Source organism: Canis lupus, chromosome 3 (genome assembly GCF_003254725.2).
Source record: "Canis lupus dingo isolate Sandy chromosome 3, ASM325472v2, whole genome shotgun sequence".
NCBI classification, from domain to species: Eukaryota; Metazoa; Chordata; class Mammalia; order Carnivora; family Canidae; genus Canis; species Canis lupus.
The window spans coordinates 80,986,829-81,008,655 of NC_064245.1; the positions used below are offsets into that span (position 1 = coordinate 80,986,829).

Consider the following 21,827-nt stretch of genomic DNA (forward strand, 5'->3'; position numbering starts at 1 on the left):
TGTGGATATAGTGCCTACTTTCATCAGGCTTATGTTCTTGAAATTGAGACAGACATAAAATATTGATCAACAAAACTATATGATAATGTATAAAGTATTAACCTATACTAGAGGAATTAATGTAGACTAATGCAAGAGAGTAGTAATAAGGAAAAACTTTCCTGAAGAAATAATGTTTCCTGAAAAATAAGTATGAGTTATCCAGGTAGAAAAAAATGAGAGAACACCCTTGTGGAGCATATCTGGCTAGAAGAGGAGTCGACTTTGGGCATAGAAGTTTGCATGTGTGAAAGCTGCAATGCAGGGAATGGGCGACACCAAACAAGCTGAGGTGGGTGATATCCAGACCTGATACAAAGATGTTTCAATGAAGGCCCCTTAAAGGTGCAAAACAATTGACTTGTTTATTTAACTGTGGAGAGTGAGAAATTTCTTAATTGTAATAACATGACCTTTGTGTGCTGATAGGTAACTCCCCCAACCTCCACCCACCCCACCCCACTTCCAACTTCAGCATGATGCATGGTAAAGAATGAGCCTGTGTCTTTGTTCTCTTCTGCTTCATCAGCTCCATGTGCCACATAGATGGCTGGGGCCTTTGCTCTTCAGATGTGCCTCTGAGAAGTAAGAGAAACACTGAAAAGATAGATACATTCATTTTGGCGTGTATCCCTGATTTTGTGTGTATCTTTATTCTCTGTCTTTGCTGGTTGGGTCAGCTGGGCTCAGACAGGAAAAAAGAAATCACACCAGTTATTTTAACAGAGAGAATGTAATATAGAGAATTGATTGAACAAGTATTGCACAGAGCTGTCCACTATAGCTGCTGCTGAAATCAAATATGATATTTGAAGTAGAGCCATGAAAGTGCCTTATACGTGCAGCTTGTGAAGCCAGGACTTTCATGGGCTATACTGCTTTGTCTCCATGTGTAGAGGTAACAGTTATTTAAAACAAACAGGGTTATCATGTTTAAATGAAGTCTCACTTGTCCAACCATCTTCATTGTTAAGTGGTGCCAGCCTAGAAGATAGTGAACTCATTTTCCAGGTGTTGAAGCTTTATAAATTGGCTTGTGATTTTAGCCAATTTGGTAGATTTCTGCTTTGATTGCTTTTCAATCAAAAAGCAATTCTGGCCTTTACTGACACCAATAGGAACAAGTAGACCTAAGTGGTTTATGATGGATCCAGGAGGATGTGGTTAAAAGTGCCATTTTCTGTGGTAGAGAAAACAGACACATGTTTGCTGGAAACACAATAAACTTAGTTTCAACAAGTTGAGCTTAAAAAACTAACGGTGTTTTGTAGAAATTCTGTGTGAAGATGCCTAGAAGGTGATTTGGGTTTACTGATAAGAATGGGGCTCAAAGGAAAATCTGTCCTGGATACACAGATCATGCTATTAGGGTGACTGAGATATCATAGGGGTAAAAATGAAGAGTTTTCCCAAATATAGAACACTATTTCTCTGGAACTCTAAAATTTAGAAGACAGGACAGGAAAATAGCTCATTCAGGAATTAAGGAAAAAATTAGAAAGATAAGGCACCTGGAGAAAGTTGTGTCATGGAAATCAAGATGATTCAAGAATGCAAAATACGGAGAAAATTACCCTCAATATCAAATGCTGCACTGGTAAAACACGTTCCGAGAAGAATCCACTAAATTAACAAGGAGACGATTGATACTTTGAGCAGTGGAGGATGAAACAAGATTTCACTGGTTTAAGAATGAATGTCAAATGAAGAAGTAAAGCCAATGAGATGAGATCATCCTTTCTTACAACTGCTGTTTAAACTATTGCAGTAGTCTGAATGTTAATAGAAGAAAGAACGAGCTGAACAGGGGGAGGAAGGCAAGGGTATAGAGGGCAAGCATCAGCAATTTGTACAACTTCCAATATTAGGAATATTAATCCTCAACTTAGAGTATTTTTGAAAAGTGTACTCTTTGTACCAGAAACTATCTTCATAATAACAGTAAATTTGGCATTAACTTCTAAATGGGATTCTTGATAAATTTTTGGAGCTTTCTTTTCTCTCACCACAATGTATATTAATTAGTTGGTTTGTTTTAGAAGACAAAGCCTTTGAACTCCAAAATGTAGGCAGACATTTTAAAAGGTTTCTCAGAAATGTCATTTTCATGTTCTAGTGAAATGCTATTAAGTCAGATTTAGGTATTATGACATACAGTGTGTTGTGAGTTTCTTTGAGCATGGCTTCAAACATCTGAAGACTGAAAGGCTCTGACTGCCCTGCTGACCCTCGTTTCAAACTCATACACACTCTACTTTAGGGCAGATCATAAGAGATTAATTTGTGGTTAGTTTCTGTGAACACAATCGGGTCCTTATGTGCTCAGGTAAAATTTTGTTCTCCCTCTTTTACTAAAATAATTGAGTAATGACCTTGACTTCTGGTTTCAGGTTTCACATATAAAAGGAGCTTGGATGTTGTCATTCTGTCCTAACAACAAACAAAAAGCTAAACAGACTGAAAAACCAACTCTTCTAGGACTTGTAAGAGAGGAGAAAATACAAGTCAAACTGCTATGTTTAAGTGGAAGAGACCAACTGGTAAACAAGTCATCGGGACCTACCAGAGCAGGGATCTCAACCAGAAACCTTTGAAGGGGAGAGGTCTGGAGTAGGAAAACCAGTACTGTAATTGATAAATTGCTAGAAGCTCAATTCTGATAACGCTGAGAGTTAAAAACTCCAGGGGTACACCAGTTGCAGAGGATCCCACACTTTTGTGAGGGCTACCTTCAGGAGCTCAGCCAGGAGACTAGCAGAGTAAAATTCCTCAGGCTTCCTTCAGGAGGAGGGGAAAAAAATCATTTTGAAAGAGGCCAGAGCACTCTGCTCTTCAGAAGGCTGGTCCCTGGGAAAACTAGTTAAATAAAACTTAACCTGCTGGGGGATTGTCAGATCCTAACTGAACTGGGGGAAGAGAAATACCCAACACCTGACAGCTGTGGTCATTCTGTTCCACCTAAGAGGGGAGGAAAAAACCCTGAGAAACACTTTTGAAATTTACAGTGCAGAAATATAGGCTCACTAAAAGATTCAGACATAATCATAGGCCCATAGAATACTTCCCCAACACCACACCTCACTGCCACATTACTAAAGGCTTATTTACAGCAATTCCTTTTACATTAATTCCTCAAACTACAATTTGACCTCAAACTACAATTTTTCTTGTCTCATTGGAAACACATAGTAGGGTGTTTAATGATTTTGTTGGTGGAACATACAGAAAATAAAATCTGCTAATTTTCTCACACATTTATTTATTTTTTATTTTTTGTAAAATGTAAATTGTTCCTTTGGCCCAATCCCATAAGTAACATGCTCACCTACAAACAGTTTACCGATAGAGAACATGTGGGCTTTTCTAATGAAATAAAAATTAGCACATGATAGGCACTTAGGCCTACAAAGCAGAGTTTTGCAATGGTTTCCTGGCATGTTACCCTGACAAGATGGCAAATGAGGTGTGGGACACAGAAGAAGTGTGTGAAAAGGACATAGTAAAATATGAGGGACAAAAGACCTTTGCTTATAAGAAATCTTGAAAGGGTTATATAAGGATGTAGGAATTAATGGATGACAAATGTGACAACCTCTGTGGTAAGTAACAAGATATATTACATTAAAATATCCAAATTATGTAAATTGCTTTGACTTTATATCTTTCAGAAACCATAAATCAAAGTTTAATTGAATATAAATGAAAAACATTAAATGATGTCATATTGCTAAAGTAATATTTTCAAAGTATAAGACTGTAAGAATTGCTTTTGTTTTCCAATTTCAGATAATTTTAAAAAAAGTCAATGTAATATATGTGCTTCATTCAATCCAAATCAGAATTCATCAAGTATGTATGATAAATGTGTTGCTCCACATAAAAACAAAATAATAAAAATAAATTAAGCCATTATACATAAGAATTTTAGGTAATTTCTTTTAATTGCTGTGCAACATCAATTATGTGAGGCACAGAAGGCTTTTAACCTAATTCTCAAACCTCTCAATGGCCTATACCTTTTTTTTATCTATGGACTCTAAGAAAATAACATTATAAAAAAGTGTTTTCCCCTGAATACTTATAAAGTTCCCCATGAACTCTCACTTGTGGTAGATAAAAATTTATTTTATAAATACAATTAAGAAGATAGTTTTTAAAAGATCTGGTATTCACATGTAATGTGAGATCACATTTATTACATTATTTATCACAGTTTTTTTTTCAAAAATACTTCTTGGTATTCTAATTGTTTTTAATAAATGTCAACACAATTTTTATTTTCAAATAAATGTATAATTATTTTCAACAAGAATACAGGGAAATATCCATGTTTCCTCATTGTTGGTATTTTGAATTCAACTATTTTCCTCTGCCAATAGCCACATGCTTAGGCAGTGCTGATTCTTGCAGTCAGTGGCTATGGGCCATGTGAAGATCATTTTGATGTCTGTATTTTAAAAAGGTAAATATGAGATGGTCTTACCATGGCATACTGGGTTTCTTGTAAAATAACTAGTTGCAAAACAAAAAGATTATCACATGCATAAAAAGTAATTCCAATGTCAGCCAGTTTGGTGATTTCTTTGTATGGCATATTCACTTCATTTTTAATATTTAAATATTAAATATCAAATGTCCTTATTACATGTGATGGGAATCCAGTATCTCCCAATAACTTCGCGTTGGTCAAGAGGCTTAAATTGCTCTTTATGATCAATATTCTGACTCCACTGAATCTTTCTATTCCTGCACAAAAGGTATACTGAATACGTCACTGCCTTTACAGTCCCCTAAAATAACACACTTTAAGAAGTTTTGAGTTAATGAGACTGGAGTTCTCTCCCAGCATATAGCTCATTATGGGAATCACTTTCTAGTAGAATATGCTGGTTTTGGGTATGGATTATTCTGCGTAAGAGTCAGGCTGTATGGAATTCTGGCTCCACTAAATCTGATGTCTGTGGCCATGTGTGTCTCAATTGACTTATCTGAAGATCACAAGAATTCTGAGTTAATTAATATCTGCAAGTTTTATTGCTAGCTTCCTTTCTGTTCTGTTCTGTTTACTGTCACATTGCTCCTGCCCCCACACCTACTGATCTCAGAATCTTAAAAGTTTCTGCCGTTTTATCACATAGAGAAACCTTTTCTTCTTGATTTTTCTCCATAGCCCTTTTGGCCATGACTTCAGGGTTGTTTTAACATCTCTAAAGGGTATCAAGATATTGCCCTAAACCAAGGTTTGGCAAGCTTTTTCAGTAAAGGGTAAGATGATAGGTATTCTAGGCTCTGCTGGCCTTAAGGCATCTGTCGCAACTGCTCAGTTCTGCTCTTCTAACTCAAAAATAGCCGTAGAAATAGCCGTAGAAACATACCCAAATGGGAAGACTGTTCCAATAAAATTACAAAAACAGGTAGATTTGGCTGAGAAGCCATAGTTTGGCCACCCCTCTAATGAAACCTGAGTGTGTCGCAGTACAAATACCCATAGACTAGAGTTTGCTGATCTCTGCATTAAAGAAAGGCCGAATGATGTTTTGAGATAATTTTAATATTAAGAAATATTTTACAAATGGAACTTTATGTTCCATAAATGTCATATGCCATAAACAGTAAAACAATAAAATGAGCAGCATCTGAATTATCCAGTAGAGCATGACAGTACAGTTAAATTTCCCTCTGTTGCTCTTTTAATTGCATGACTTCTTTTTTTCAGGTTCCCCCACTGCCCCTTCTTACGCCTTTCTGAAAAGAATTACTAGTCATATACATTATTTTCTTGGTTTTCCTTATCGGTAGATATTTTTTTGTGATATTTCTGTTTCATAAAATTGAGGTGAACACTGAATTAGCAAATAGAGAACCATTGCTCTTAGGCAAAATATGGAGACACACACACACACACACACACACACACACACCTCACATAGATTACTGTCTTTAACCATAAAAACAACTCACCTTGATAAATTTGGTTTTATTTTTAAAAAGAGGAAACATAGTTCAGAAGTGTTACATGACTCGCCAGAGCCTGCTTCCTAATGCCAGAGTTGGGGTTGAGTCCCTGTCCAATTGGCTTCAGAGTGAGACTTTCTTGAACTACAAAGCACTGTCTTCTTCACCTTCTGGCCATCTCTGTGAGATCGGAAACAGGAGGCCAGAACCTCGCCTTGCTAGACCTCAATTGGAAACATGTGCTTAGTGACTCAAATTTTTCACTGTTCTGAGCATATCTGCAAATGATCATAAAGTGTCCTGACTACTGATTTTATGATTACAAATAAATTATAGCAAATAGGTAAATTACAAATACAGAATTTTAAACAGTGTTGACTGAGTTTTGTAAAATAAATATGCCTATTCTTTTTATTTTTATGTAATTGGTACCATATCAAATGCTTGCTGATTCATTCAGTTATTTATTACAATGTTACTGTCAGGCCACACATATTTTTGAGATTGTTACATTTGATTTGGCTGACTGTGGCTCATTCATTTATACTTTTGTAATTAATTCTGATGGTTAGATATATAATTTCTTGTCCAGTCTTCTATCACATAGAATGTTCCTCACAGGAACATTTTGGCTGTTAGGAGTTTCTTGCTATTACAAATAATACTGGTATGAATATTCTGATTCATGACTATTAAAAAAAACTCTCCATGGGATATATTATCTTTATTTTTAATTATTTGATCATAGTTTCTATCTCTTTAATAATTTTATAGAAGGATAGCATTACTAGCTTTTCTAAATGATTCAGTAGTGATTATTATACCAAGTATGTATCCAAACTTTTCATTAATAGTTTTCTAATCCTAATCCAAACTAGCATACAGAGGATAAAACTAATTTAGCTATAATCTCTTAGATTTTAAAACCTAGTCTGATGCATTTCCAATGCATTGTTTAAATACTTTGCATTTATGATCATAAGTGTGAGCTGGCATATAACTTTGCTTTTATTACCATTTTATGGTCTGCTGTTAATAAAATGCCTCTTAAAATTAGATGGTGTTTTCAATTTTTCTAAACTTTTTAAAATTTGTGCATCTGTTCGTTAGAAATGTGGTAAAATATTTCTGTAAAACATATTCTTTTTTAATTTTTATTTTAAAATGGTAAACTTATTCACTAAATTTTCCCCAACAATAATTTGGAATGTATATTCTCTATTTCTAATTTTTTGGTGATTCCTTTTGAAATTTTACCATAATCTATTTAACTTTAAAAAGGTAGTCAATTGCTTTTTAGAACAATAAAAATATATTGGAATTCTTTGCTATTCATATCCCCATTACAGGCTTATATGCTATCATGATTCAACAATTAGATGTTACTACTACTTTCTGAATATATTTGTTTAAAATTTTATATATCTTCTTAAATTAGCATTTGCCTGCCAGGTTTTCTTGCTTCTCTTTTTAGATATCCTTTACTTTTTATTGAAATTCATCATATGTTTGTGTATGTGTGTGTATATATGTATACCTGTGATATCGATATTACTTTAGGGAGAGTCTATTCACAGTAAATTTTGTCAGGTTTTATTTATCTTGTTCTTGAAAGAGAGTTTGCTAGGTACACAAGTGAAAATTGATGAATCATTTCGTCCAGCATTTTGCATAAATTATTCTACAAACTTTGCCTCTCTTGGCTGTTGGAAAGTTTACTATTAATTGAATTGTAATTTTTGTTTTGTTTTGTAGGTTACTTTTAATTATTATTAGCTGACATACACGTATGTATTTCTTTTAAATAATCCTGTTTGGGATATGTTAAAAATTTTTATTACCTATTTTCAAACATTTTTGTTTTTTTTTTCTCTTATAGACTACAATGTATCATAGCTATGCCCTAGACAACTTTAGGGAAAACTATATGATTAAGCTTGTATTCCAAGTTGGCCTCTAGAACAAAAGTTTATTCTGTAGACATCTTGGATTAATAACAAAGCCTTATGCTTTAAGAGACATGTAGCTATTTGCATAAGGATTAATAAGCACTACTGAAGAAGAAAAAGGTGGATACATTAAAATAGTTTTCACCTTTATACACATATATTTGATTGCCTTTTTTTGAGGTGGGGGGGCACTTGTGAGCTGTGGAGAAGGAGCAGAGGGAGAGGGGTAGAGAGAATCCCAAGCAGGTTCTGTGCCAGCTCAGCTGATGTCAAGAGTCAGATACTTACCCAACTGAGCCAGGTGCCACCTCTGCATACATTTGATTCTTGATCAACTATTTGTCTATCTCCCTTTCCTTTCATACATTGAAATTCAGGAAAGACTTAATATTATGTTTGTTTCTACATACATCATACTGGCTGAATGCTCCAGGCAATGGTGCCATAAAAGGATTTAGTGTTGGTCTCCACTGCTGGCATGTTGAACACTCAGCAGTGGTCATAGTCAGGAGGTCTTTGGTAAGTGGAAGACTATAATGCTCAGCTCATGTATTATCTACATCCCTGTTACCATGGCCAATTTGTTCATGAACCCACTGGGTAATGACAGAAGTGATTAGGAAAAGATGCTGACTGATATCCATAAACCAGGTCATTCTATCCACTCGTTAAAATCCTCTTCTTCTGAAGTCACCCTTTTGGGTGCATTCATGTGGTACACAATATCTTCATGTTTTCTGTCATTCTGAGAGATCTAGCTATACATGTCTTCCTTAAATTTTTTTGTCACCAGTTTTACAGTCATATTCCATCCAAGTCCCTGACCATCCAACCAAACATTTGTCTACAGTACAAGAATTGGTATATAATTACACATGGGGCCATTTCTCTTTCCAAACAAAGTGAACAGCCAGGTGCACTGCTTAAACTTCTGCCCACTGGGAGACTTTTCCTTCATCACTGCCCTTCATGGATGTCCCAGAAAATGTAACACTGCAGCTTTCCACTTTCTGGTAGTGCCTGTATATTATGCAGAACCATCTGTAAACTAGTCCTAAGTCTATTCTTCTGTCAACCAATCATAGAGAACTCCACATGGTGCCATAAGTACCAGCTGGAAGTGAGAAGCAATGTAGCAGAAGTAGAAACCATGAGGTCTCTTCTTCATATAATTTATTTATGCCTTTAGGTTCTCCTAGTGCCCAATGATGTCACTTCTGTTTGGTGATAGTGTTACTATGCATACCCAACTTTATGGCTTGTTAGGTCAGAAACACATGGCTCATGATGAACATCTCAGGTCACATGGTAAACTGGTGGTCCATGGTTAAGTGTTTAGTCTCTACAAAGGCCCAGTAATAGGCCAAGAGCTGATTCTCAAAAGGAGAATAGCTATTTGTGGAGGATGGCAGAGCTGTGGTCCAAAATGCTAATTGCTTGCATTTTGCAATTGTAAAGTGATTTACCTGTAGGAGTTTGCCATAGGTTATTTAAAATATCCCTACTTGCCAATGAACTTTAAGCACCATTGGATCTGCTGGATCTTATGGCCCAAGTGGCAGAGTGGCTTACACTTAAGGCTGGACATATTCCAGAGCCTTCTCTTCTGGGTCACACTCAAAATTGGCAGCTTTCCAAGTCCCTCAATAAAGGGGCCAGAGTAATATACCTAAATGAGGAATGTGTTGTCTCCAAATTCCAAAGAGGCTCACTATGGATTGAGCTTGTTTTTTTATTTAAGGAAAAGCAAGATACAAGGATTTCTCCTTTACCTTAGAATGGACGTCTCAATATGCCCCATATTAACAATGCCTAAAAGTTTCGCTGAGGTAAAAGACCTCTAAAGTTTGGTCACATTTAATTTTCATCCTATGGCATGTACATTTCTTACCAATAACTCTAAAGTAGTTTCTACTTCCGGCTCACTAGGTCAGCATAATATCATCAAACCAATGGAACTTTGTGACATCTTGTGGAAGAGAAAGTCAATCAGGGTCCCTGAGAAATACATGATGACATACAACTGGAGTCTTGACATACCCTTGAAGTAAGACAGTACTTCTGTTCTTGAAGATATCATATACAAAGTCACCTGGCTTCTTGCTTCTTAGAAATTGTTGGAGTATCCAGTGGTGATATTGTATATTGCTATATTGCTCCATTGCTAGATCATGTCACAGACAAATCAGTGTTCTTTACTATTAGAAATGGAGTCATTAGCATCTCAACTCTAATCAGATTAGAGAGCCAATCCAGAAGGCCCAAAACCAATTCAGAAAACTCATTTTTAAAATTCTGTTCTAGAACTCTTATCACTACCAAGAATCTGTATTAGTCAGGCTTCTCCAGAGAAATAGTAGAACCAGCATGTATGTGGGGGGGGGTGGAACTGTACATATACATACATACATACATACATACATGTATATACATAAAATAAGGAATTGGCCCACATGATTACAGATGTCAAGAAGACCCAATATCTGCTTTTGGCAAACTGCAAACCCAGGAAAGCCATCGTTAAGGTTCTATTCCTTGTCCAAAATCCTCTGAGTCACGTGAATCAATGGTATAAATTCCCGTCTGAAAACCTATAGGCTAGATTTTGCAGCCAACTTTTCAGTTTAAATTCAAAAGCTGGAAAAGACTCCTACCCCCAATCAAGCAGTAAGGCAGAAGGAGTTCCTCTTATTCAGCCCTTTTGTCCTTTTCAGGTGCTTATTTGATTGGATGAAGATCTCCCACATGAGAGAGGGCATTAGGCTTTATCTACCAATTTAAATATTAATCTCATCTAGAAACACCCTAACAGACACACTTAGAATAATGTTTGACCAACAGTCTGGGTACCTCATAACCAGTTGATATAACATGAATCATCAGAGACTTTTGACCAGTTGATATAACATGAATCATCAGAGACTTTTCCCAGGGTTTTGAACCAAGGACATGACTTAACTGTCCAAAATAAAACAAAATAAAACACGCTAGTGATGTGTTGAAGCTGACTGAAATACAAGGGTAAAGTTAGGAAGATCTATTACAAGTAAAAATTCCCAGGGTGGCAGGGGTACCTGGGTGGCTTAGTGGTTGAGTGTCTGCCTTTCACTCAGGTTGTGATCCCAAGGTCCTGGGATTGAGTCCCATATTGGGCTCCCTGCTTCTCCCTCTGCCTATGTCTCTGCCTCACTCTGTATGTCTCTCATAAATAAATAAAATCTTAAAAAAATTTCCAAGGTGGCAGCTGTGGAGCTGTTGAGAAGTAATAAGAATCTTTATAGATTTTGGATGCCAAGCCAACAGAAGTAAGTATAGGTTGAAACCATACTAAAGGAGACAAGCACAATGCCAAGGTTTTTATTTTAAAAAATGGAAGAGTGGAGTTGACATGATATGATTTGCTGTAGTAACTAGGTAAGCAGATTTGGGAGAGAAGAGAACAAGATTTGCATTTGACACTTTAATATGAGATGTCTATTAGACACTCAAGCCATTATTCATTTATTGAGGTATTTGTTAATAATGAATTAAATTTTGACTTTTCCAAGAAGTTTGACAATTTTCATAGACACTCAAAAAAAGACTGAAATTGAAACTACACTTATGTATCGAAAGTTATGGTATATTTTAAGAGGTGCTCTACCTGGGCATTTACAAATCATGCTATATTTTTGAGAACCCAGTTTGACTTTACACAGCCTGGACTTATCACCATTCTTACCCGAACATGAAGCTATCTGCTGAGAAGTGGGAAAAAAAGAACATAGACCAGATAGATGTTTTTCAATGGTATGCCAGTCTTTCTATGACTTTGTCCCAAACTGCCTTTCTAGCTTCATTATTCATTGCCCTCAAGCATTTTTCCCCAATATTTTAGTTATTTCTGCCTGCTAAAGTCTTTTTCCTACCCTATATCTTTGCTCATGCTTATCTCTGAGTCTGAGAAGATCTGGTCTCCCATTTTCCAATTCTTAAAATCATTTACCTGAAAAACTTAAAACAGCTATTTTTTCCTCCATGAAAATTTTCTAATGTCAAAGTAAGTTATGTTTCCCCTATGCCTCCATCACATTTTTTTGAGATCAATAAATATTTTAAAATGCTGCCATGTATTCTAGTTTGCTATTACCTGCCTGGTTTTTTTTCTTTTTTCCCTTAGTAAGACTGCACTGATACCATAAACATATCAATAACGTTACTATGAGCATCACTTATTTTTGTATCCCCCAATACCTTGCACATAGTAGGTCTTAACATTTTGTGATTATTTCAGTCATTTGAGGAAGTAGGGTATTTTAACAGCAGTGAATAAATCAATAAATATTGTAAGCTTTCAAAAATCATTGTTATTTTAGACAATATTTCAACATACTCTAAAAATCACTTTAACTTGCTCCCCATAAATGCTTGGTACTATAGAAACAATTGTGAATACCATGTTAAATATGAGTAATGAAAAAAAAATATCAGTAATGATCTGTATGCTCATTTTCAACATCATGTGCTTATTTCTTGATATCAGAGATTGGTATATTATTATTACATAGCAACAAGAACAACAACAAAAGCACACAGATATAATACCAACCAAACACAAGTGTAGTAGTAATTAAATCATGTATTTATGTGTGTAATGCTTATTTATTAATGTTTACATTTATATGTAAAATGTATAAACATTATTTAAAACCAATTTTAAAAAGTTTCTATTACGAAGCAGGAATAATTCATATGATTAGGCTATGAGGAGATAAAGGACTGGTTTTTAACAATTTCGAATTCGCTCCATTATTCCTATGTAAATAACCCCATATTTAGAATTGCTTGTGGCTTCCACAGATTTGTAGTCTGACCAATACAGAGAATAATTGGATGTTTACCTCATTCTGTCCATGTACATTGTTACTATTTATACAATCATCATTAAGGACTAAATGATTTATTCAAATAACCATCACAATTAAGTGTCTTTAAACAGGAGGAAAAATTTAATAATTGAATTATTTTCAAAATGTTGAAATAGCATCCTTTTATTATTTCTGAGTGATAAGAGAGAAAGTACAGTAGTAGGTTATATACCAAGATAATTAGACAACCTAAACTATGCAATCTTAGCCAAGTCTAAAAAAAGGTGAAAAAAATCATGTTAAGTAGCCAATATTAATGTCAAAAAGTACATGTAGTAAAACTGATGCACATTAGACACATTACTTTTCAACCCACTCAGTCCTCAGTCAGAACTAAGCTCTTATTTAGATGTTAATCTGGCATGATTAAATTATATCAAAATCCATGATAGAATTGGAAGGATAAGTTGAAAGTGGAGAGAAGCCACAGGAAAAAATCTGACAATTATAAAAGGAAAGCCAAAACTTTAACACAGAACCCAGAGCCTTCTCAAATACTTTCAATAACTTTTCTATATCTAGAGTCTGAAGATATGTTTTGATTGAGCACATTTGATGGCTTCATATTTAATACTGACAATAATTAGAAATGGGAAAACTGAAGAGAAAACTTATATTAGTTTGCATTATTTGCTGTGTGACCAAAGTGGATTAATATTCTCTTAAACACACAAACATTTTTACCTTGAAAACCCCAGAGGATCAGTTTGAGATCCCAAAATATTGAGGTAATTATTTCGACCTGGCCATCCAGACTCCTACATAGAGACTCTGAAGCAGACTCACTAACTCCTTTATAGAAAAAGATAACCACAATGCCTGTTGCAATAACCTGGATTTTCAAAGCTGTGAATAAGTACTATATTTATGAAGCAAAATGAGATAGGCTTTCTAATCAATAAGCTGAGAGGTAGAAATATACTCCTTCACAAATAAAGAATATATGTTACTCATTGAAATAGAACAACATGGATTATAACTGGGTCTTTAAGTGAACCAAAGAGCTGCTGCTGCTGGTGCTGTTTATCTTTAAAGAAACCATAATTTGTGAAAATAAAGACATTACAAAACATGAGAGAATAGCTATAATTCTGCAGTCATCCCTAAAAGAGGGAAAAAAACAATAGCAATATGTCACTTGATATTTTTTATTAGAAAAGTTTTCAGAAAGAAATGATAATAAACACAAATGTCATGCAATGAACAAATATGTATTATTTATGATTCAACACAATAGTTAACGTCACTAAACCTGCATCAAAACAAAGAAACTCCACATTGAAACATATTCATTGTTGCTATCATCCAAGGTGGATTGCCTACTTCTCTCTCATTCTTTCTCCTCTGATTTATCCAACCATCCATCCATCCATCCATCCTTCTATCCAAGTTATAATCAATCCACATGATCAATCTAACATGTATTGTGCTTTTTTAAGCACTTTTTTGCCCTTGATTAAATGCCCGCATCCACCCCTGTGATTTTCTTTGCTATGTATTAGGGAGTAGCTGGTGCTAGATTTCCTAGGATTCTAGTCAATTGAATTGTAACTAGGGATGGCCCATGGAAGGGATTGTTGGGAGATTGTTTGTTGAGGTAGAGAAGGAGTAGATGAGTTGATCCTCCTCTCTATCTTGTATTACACGAGAGTGATTCTGTCTCCTCAGTGGGTGCAAATGTTCCCAGATAAACCGTGTAATCTGCTTCCTCCAGTCTATCATCCTGGGTCTGGGTCCTTCCAAAATCACTTCTTTTGTGCCTCCAGCCTGGAGGTCACGTAGCTCCTTGATATTGCTAATCTGTGGGCTGATCCATTCTCCCCCTTTAGGCATTCTTAGCTTTTATTTCACTTGAATAACCAATCCTCTGTTGTTTGCATATTACATATTCTCTGAATTACTCTGTTTAAATACTCAGGTGGTTTATGTTATCTGGTTAGACCTGATTAACACAGCAAACTAAGCTGTGTTAATTCTTCATTCTAAAATGGTGTTTTGGATGCAGTGTGAATAAAATAAGTAATATTTGAATATATTTTCCATTTTCTTTGTGAAATAAAGGGACTTCTGGTCCTGCTAGTTGGGGGTCTTCCATTCCCCTTTAGGGGATTTGCTTATTGGAAGATACATTTTTATCATGATAAACGTTGGACTAGTTGTGAGATCATGCTCATAGAAAGAAGTGTATGGGTCTGTTTTGTCTGCAGGAAATTTTTTTAAAAAGATATATTTTAAGAAATATCATTATGTGCTACATTTATGTTCTTTAACAATGTAAAATAAATAAGAGTTGTTTTAAAAGGAATGTTTGTGGTACTGTGTATCTTTGAACATATGTATCACATGGGTTATTCTAGAGGAAACAAGAACTGTTGCTCATAATGGAAGTAGTGATGGTTTATTGCAAAAACACTTTTTCATTCTATTCCATCTGTTCTGCCTTCCTTCACTCGGTCTCCTTTTTCTTTTCTTTTTTGTAATTTTGTTTTTTTAACAGGTGATTTTTTATTTAGAAGTTTTGAAACCAAAGTTATGGTTAATTCTGAAAATATATTTAACAATAATATTAATAGATAACATTTATTTTCTGCTGATTACATGACAGGTACTGGTACACATGCCTCATAAATAAGACCTTATTGAATGCCCACCAGGATCCTCTGAGCTCAGCAACATTATTGTCCTCATTTCATAGCAGAAAGAACAGGTTTAGAGGTCAAATTGAAACTCTGCATTCTGACTTCAAGTACTAAGCTTTTAGCTATTATGCTAAGCAGAAAATGCCAGGATTTACTGAATATTATGAAAATATACTTGAAAGTAAGTTTGTAAGTTTTTAAATTTCAGATAAGAATAGTGCAATTTGGGAATGATAGACTTTGCCATTAACATGGCTAATAGGAAATAGAAGTAAATAACTCCTTAGCTTCCATATTGAATTGTAGAGAGAAATTTCATAGATAAAATATATTTAACATCCTCCAGAAGCAAATATTTAGAGAAATAGGTGAAAACTGTATTCACAAAATTAGAATGAGCTGAACGATTATAGTCAATTATTTTCTGAGAGATTTATCCACAGAAACAACAAAAAGAATGTACTTGTTTGACTTACTTGTTTAAGAAGTACAAATGAGATCACAAAAATAACTTTATTGTATTTTACTTCTTTTGTATTCTAAATATTGATCAAGGTTCTATATGCAAAATTTCAAAGTCACTTCTTTCTCTTTTTTTAAAAAAACTAGTCCTGTGAATTTTTTTCATATACCTATTATTGGTAAAAATCAAACTCATTAGAAAATTATTATTGACTTGAAGAAGATGACAGATGTACATAAATCCTTGCTATCTTTTGGGGATTATATTTCATGCTGAGTTAATGGTCTAATAATTCAGAATGATATTTTCATAACCAAGTGGTTAAATGTCTGATTATCTAAGATACGATTTGTACTCTGTGAAAAATCTATGGATTCATTATTGAAGTTAAAAAGTAGGATTTTACTCAGAGTTTTTGTCTAAGTTTCCCTTTTCAAGTCTGTCCTTGGTCCGTCCTTTCTGTTTAAGGTTTATTTTTTCACATAAGAGATAAACTCCCTTCCTGTTACTCATCTGCATCCATCCCTCTTTTTCTGAAAGAACCAGTTCAATTTCTAATTACAATCTCAGTCCTTATGAGAAGTACGAGGCTCTTTTTTATAGCTGAGTTCAATGGGCACTATTCTCTTCTCTTACCATCATAGCACATACATGTCACTCCCATTTATCTAAGGATCATTTAACCAAAAATAAAAAACTAGGACAGAAAAAAAAAAAAAAGAAGAAGAGAGCTGTCAAAGTTTTCATTAGGATATCTACCATATCAGGAATCTAAGAGCCACAGGAAGTACCATAATATCCAAACACCATCCAAATGGTAGTTTTGGAATTCTCCCATAATCCTTGCTCAAATATTTGCCATTCTACATTCTAGTTCATCTTATGAATATTTCTTCTCAATTTTCCCTGGAACTTGCCCATTACTCTTGCTATGTGTTGAAATGGCCCCCCAAAGAACTATGTTTAAGTCTTATACTCCATATCTGTGAATGTGACTTTATTTGGAAATAAGCTCTTTGCAGATGTAGTCAAGTTAAGATGAGGGCATCAGGGTGAGTCCTAATCCAATATGGCAAGTGTCCTTATATAAGAGCTATATTTGGACATAAAATATACACAAAGAAGAATGAATGCCATGTGAAGACAGAGGCAGAAATTGGAATTATACTGCCAGAAGATAGGGAACAAATGAAGGTACAAAAAGATGGAGGAGTCAAGGAAAGTTCCTTCTCTATAGGTTTCAGAACCAGCATAGCCTAGTCAACTACTTGATTTTGGAATTCTAACCTCTAGTACTCTGATACAATACATTTTTTTTGTTTTAAGTCACTCAGTTTTTGGTACTTTGTTATGGCAGCCTTAAGAAGCTAACTAACCCTTGACTTCAATCATAAAATGTAAACACTTTGAATAATATACCCTCTACTGAGGTTGACAACTGTCTTAGTAGGGTTATTGTAACAAAAATACCATAGACTAGGGTGGCTTACACATTTACTTCTCAAAGTTCTGGAGTCCAGGAGATCCAAGATCAATGCACTGGCATATCTGATATATGATGAGATGCCTTTTCTTGGTTTTCAGATAGCTATCTTCTCCTTGTGTCCTCACATTGCAGAAAACAGAAAAAGAAGGAACAAGCTCTCATGTCTCTTCTGAGAAGGACACAAATACCATTCATGAGGATTTCACTCTCATGTCCTAATTACCTCCCAGAGGCCTCCTACTGATATGACATTGATGGTTAGGATTTCAATATACAAATTTTGGAGGGACATAAACATGCATTCCTATGACCAAACTTTTAGCTAGCTCACTCAATGGATTTGTCTCTGCCATTAGAGGCACACTAGTAACAGTGCACACCAGTCCAAAAACTAGCATACTCCTCATATCATGAATATGGATATAAAAAGTTCATCAGCTGAAGCTCATGAATTTCATTCTTAGATTGACCTTTATGTCCTTATCATTACCCAACTCTGCTTTTATATTCAACTCTAAGAAAATAAGTTCATTTGATTCCCCTGCTCCATAGATGATTAGAAACAGCAAATTGAGTGGGAAGGAATGGATTCAAGAAATAGAATAGGAATTATTACAGAGCCATGTAGTGGCAAATTTAGAAACTGCCTTAGAATGTAGACTCTTACTGATAACGTTCTGGAGATTAGGAATCTGACTTAATCTTCCAAGACTCACTTTCTTCATCTGCTAAATGGAAAACCATAACACCATTATTATTATAATTAGTGATGTAACATTTGATGAGTACCAGCACAGATATGTAGTAAGAATTATTGTCAGTTCAATTTTTCCTCATTTTGCTTCATAATGTATACCAGTCTAGCAACAGTAATTTTAAGGAAGAAGCCTTTTCATATATTTCCATTTAGTGCTGAAATTGCTAAACATGTATTTGACCTTGAATCTTCAATAAAACGATTTAGTTATAATAAATAATTATCAAGAATTTATGCAATCTATTTTGGAGCTAGTATCAGATTTCTAATGCTGCTGTAACAAATTGCCATGAATTCTGTGGCTTAGAAGAATACACATTTATAACTCTAACATTTGGTAGGTTTGAAATGTGATACAGGTTTCTCCAGACTAAGGTGCAAATGTCAGTGGATCTGTGTTCCTTTCTGGACACAGGGTAGGATTTTTTCTGCCTTTTCTAACTTCTTAGAGGCATCCTGCATGTCTTGGCTCATGGACCCTTTCATCTTCAAAATGAACATTGTAATTCCCTGACTTCCCATAGTCACATGTCTTTCTCTGACTACATCCAGGAATGATTCTCTACTTTTAAGAAATGTGATTTGACTGGTTCCAAGTGGGTAATTTAGAATAATCTCCCTATCTCAATATCTTTAACTTTAATAACAGTTTGAAAGTCCTTTTTTATCATTTAAGGTAGCAGATTCACAGTTCCGTGGATTAAGATGTGGACATCTTTGGAGTGTGGAGTGGGAGATGGGAACATTATTCTGCTTACCACAAAATTCTTTAATCCCTACATGAGTTTCTAAATTACCTTGAATATTCATTACATATAATGGCTATTTTTAAGAAATTTTAGCTAAATAATGTTGAATATTATTTTTGGAATCTATTTGATGCTTGATAATTAGTGGAATCTCTGACATCTATTAATATTCATGAGTGTACACTAGACCCATCACATACCTAACTATTCCTGTTAGCGAAGCCCTCTTAAATATTATAGTGATGTAGTAAATGTTAATTGCCTCTAAAATTTAGATTATTTTCTGGTTGGAGTACCCACTGCTCTTATAATGCTTCCCAGAGTTGTTAAATTTATTTATTTTTTGTGCTAATTCTAAATTCCTATTCCATAAATGGAAATTTGTGAAATGTATTACCACAAATGTCAAAGCCTCAAAATAGAGAGTAAAAATGAGGAAAAAAATAAAGTTGATTAAGGCGACATGTAAATTTTTTCCAATTTTACTATATTTATTATTATTTTTAAATGGGAATAACATTGTCTTTTCTCCTACATTCTCAGAGTTCTAAACAGATTAATCAAAAACTAAATCTACTAAGGATTTACACAATGCCTATAACTTTTTATATATTTGAACTCTAAGACCTTTACAGACAAAAAGAGAACAATAGTTTCTAGATATAGCTAGTTTAGTCCTTTTAAAACAAAGATATGTTAAGAGCTAGACATAACTGAGTTCTAGAATTATTATATTACTTCAACATAGTTATAAAGCTGGTTGCCAAGGTAAATTGAATCCCACCTTGGACATACTAAAACACTTAGGGGAAGAAATCATACATTGAGACTGGACTGGTGTGTACTCATCTACAATTTATGCAACCAATATTTATTTGGTGCCAGGCATTGTACTAATCACTGCAGAGTGGAGGATAAAAAAAGATCTTCTAATGTCCTCAGAGTTTACTAATAAACTAAAGCAAATTTGTCATATAAATATGCTTTTATCCCTTTCAGAACCCTTCTACTATTTCCCTGATGTCCCCATCATTTCTTTTCCCTAATCAACTTTGCTCTCCTTAAACAATAATTCACTCAACTTAGGAGTTAACTCTAGCTTTTATTATCAAATGTATCCTTAATAGAATTCCACTGAAATGGGAAAAATCTAGAAAATTAAATAATGTCAAAAGTTTAGTGAAGAATTTAAAAGTGTGTGATTTTAGCAAGAAGAAAGATAGGGTAAAGAGGTCTATAATAAGCATATTCAGAAAGTCCCATTTTAAGTAAATTCAATACTAATTAATTTTAGAACTTGACAAATTTAGACCTTGTTTATTATAATATACAATAAATTTACTATTATAAAATGACAATTATGAGTAAAGAGAATATGTAATATTTATTCTAATTTCAATTTTATGAATGCTTGTGTATTCTCTTCTAGAAATAATGTTTCATCGAAATAAAGGAAAAGAAGGTATTAAGTTGACTTCACCAAATTGGGACAACCCCCACCATCACCACCACTGCCATCAAAGAAATAGCTATGGACAATTCATTTCATAGAAGTAGAGAGTTGAGAAGCAAATATTTTATTTTTATCAACTGGTATTCCATACTGCCTCATTTTGTGAATTAAAAGCAAATCATTCATTGATAATGATATATGCCACTTTTTTATTCTAAGAAGCTAAGAATATTTAATTTCTTTCTACTTCAGATTTTTTATTACAAAGTTTAAAGAAAAAGAATCATAATGCCCACCATTGCCCCACCATGCCCACCATTGCCCCATGTTATAAATAAGATCTGTTAAAACATTTTGATCTCTTGTGATAAAGATTATTAAGTATACAATGCCATTATTAACCACACATTGATTTCAAGATGCCCATATTGAATAACTTTAAACTTTAGAAACCTTCACTGCTGTTTTGAACAGAGTATTTGTTTAGAGAGAAAGCATGCATTTTGAAACCTCAAAATTGAAATGTCAGATAGTTACTTATAGTGCATTCATTTGAGCCATAAATGAAAGAAGGAAAAATGTGCATTCCACTTACACTACTCAGTACTTTCTCCTTACCATCTATTCTATTTTTTAATGCATTAAAATTACTCTTTGGGTAAAGTGTCCATTTAAATGATTGCTATGTTTTAAACAATTTTTTAAAATGTGATGGAATGGCCATTTCTCATGCAGTCCAGGTGTTCTGGGCTAATTTTATGGTTTAAGTGACGTCAGCAGCAGGGAGAGTGACCGTAGGAAATAGTACCACTAACCATAGAAGACCAAAAAGCCAAAAGTCAATATTTGTTTTTTTTTTTCCTTTTTCTTCAATTAAAGTAGTTTTTGCTATATTCAGAATGCTTTCTTTCATTCAACAAATGGTTGGTCTACCTACAATTCATCAGTTGGCTGTAATATATCTTAAAATGCAACATGGCTTGTTAAAGAGTCAACCTACATTTTAATTTCTTCTTTGACTTTTTTTTTTTAATTTCTTAGAGCCTTTGAGTCACTCTAGCAAAGAAATAAGTGTTTTTTAACCACCAAGATTAAAATGGTTACTCTCTTTAAGGGGATCATTTAGACCATGTCCCAAACCAATGTTTCAGACTTTGATTTTAGATCTCATTTTGAAAGACAAACAAAATAGCTGTCATAGATGCACATAACTATATTGTTACTGAGAGAAACTGTGTCTAAGAACACATAGATCTCATTGTGGCTTTACTATTAAGCTCATTAGCATAAATATCGATCGTCTATTTCTTCTAACAACCATTGTTATTACCACTATAGTTGGTAAAGTAACACTTGGCAACTCTATGATGATATCTGAATGGAATGCGTAGCTTTCCAGTCACACAAATCTCATGATAATTAAGACCTTC

At 34.3% G+C, this 21,827-nt stretch overlaps 1 long non-coding RNA gene across 1 annotated transcript; it reads left to right on the forward strand.

Moving 5' to 3' along the window:
• The first annotated feature begins 7,876 nt into the window (after positions 1-7,876).
• LOC112653934 (uncharacterized) lies at positions 7,877-20,565 on the forward strand. The gene is made up of 3 exons (XR_003132643.2): positions 7,877-9,990; positions 15,456-15,670; positions 20,374-20,565. It is a non-coding gene; the product is annotated as an uncharacterized LOC112653934 (long non-coding RNA).
• The last annotated feature ends 1,262 nt before the right edge of the window (positions 20,566-21,827 follow it).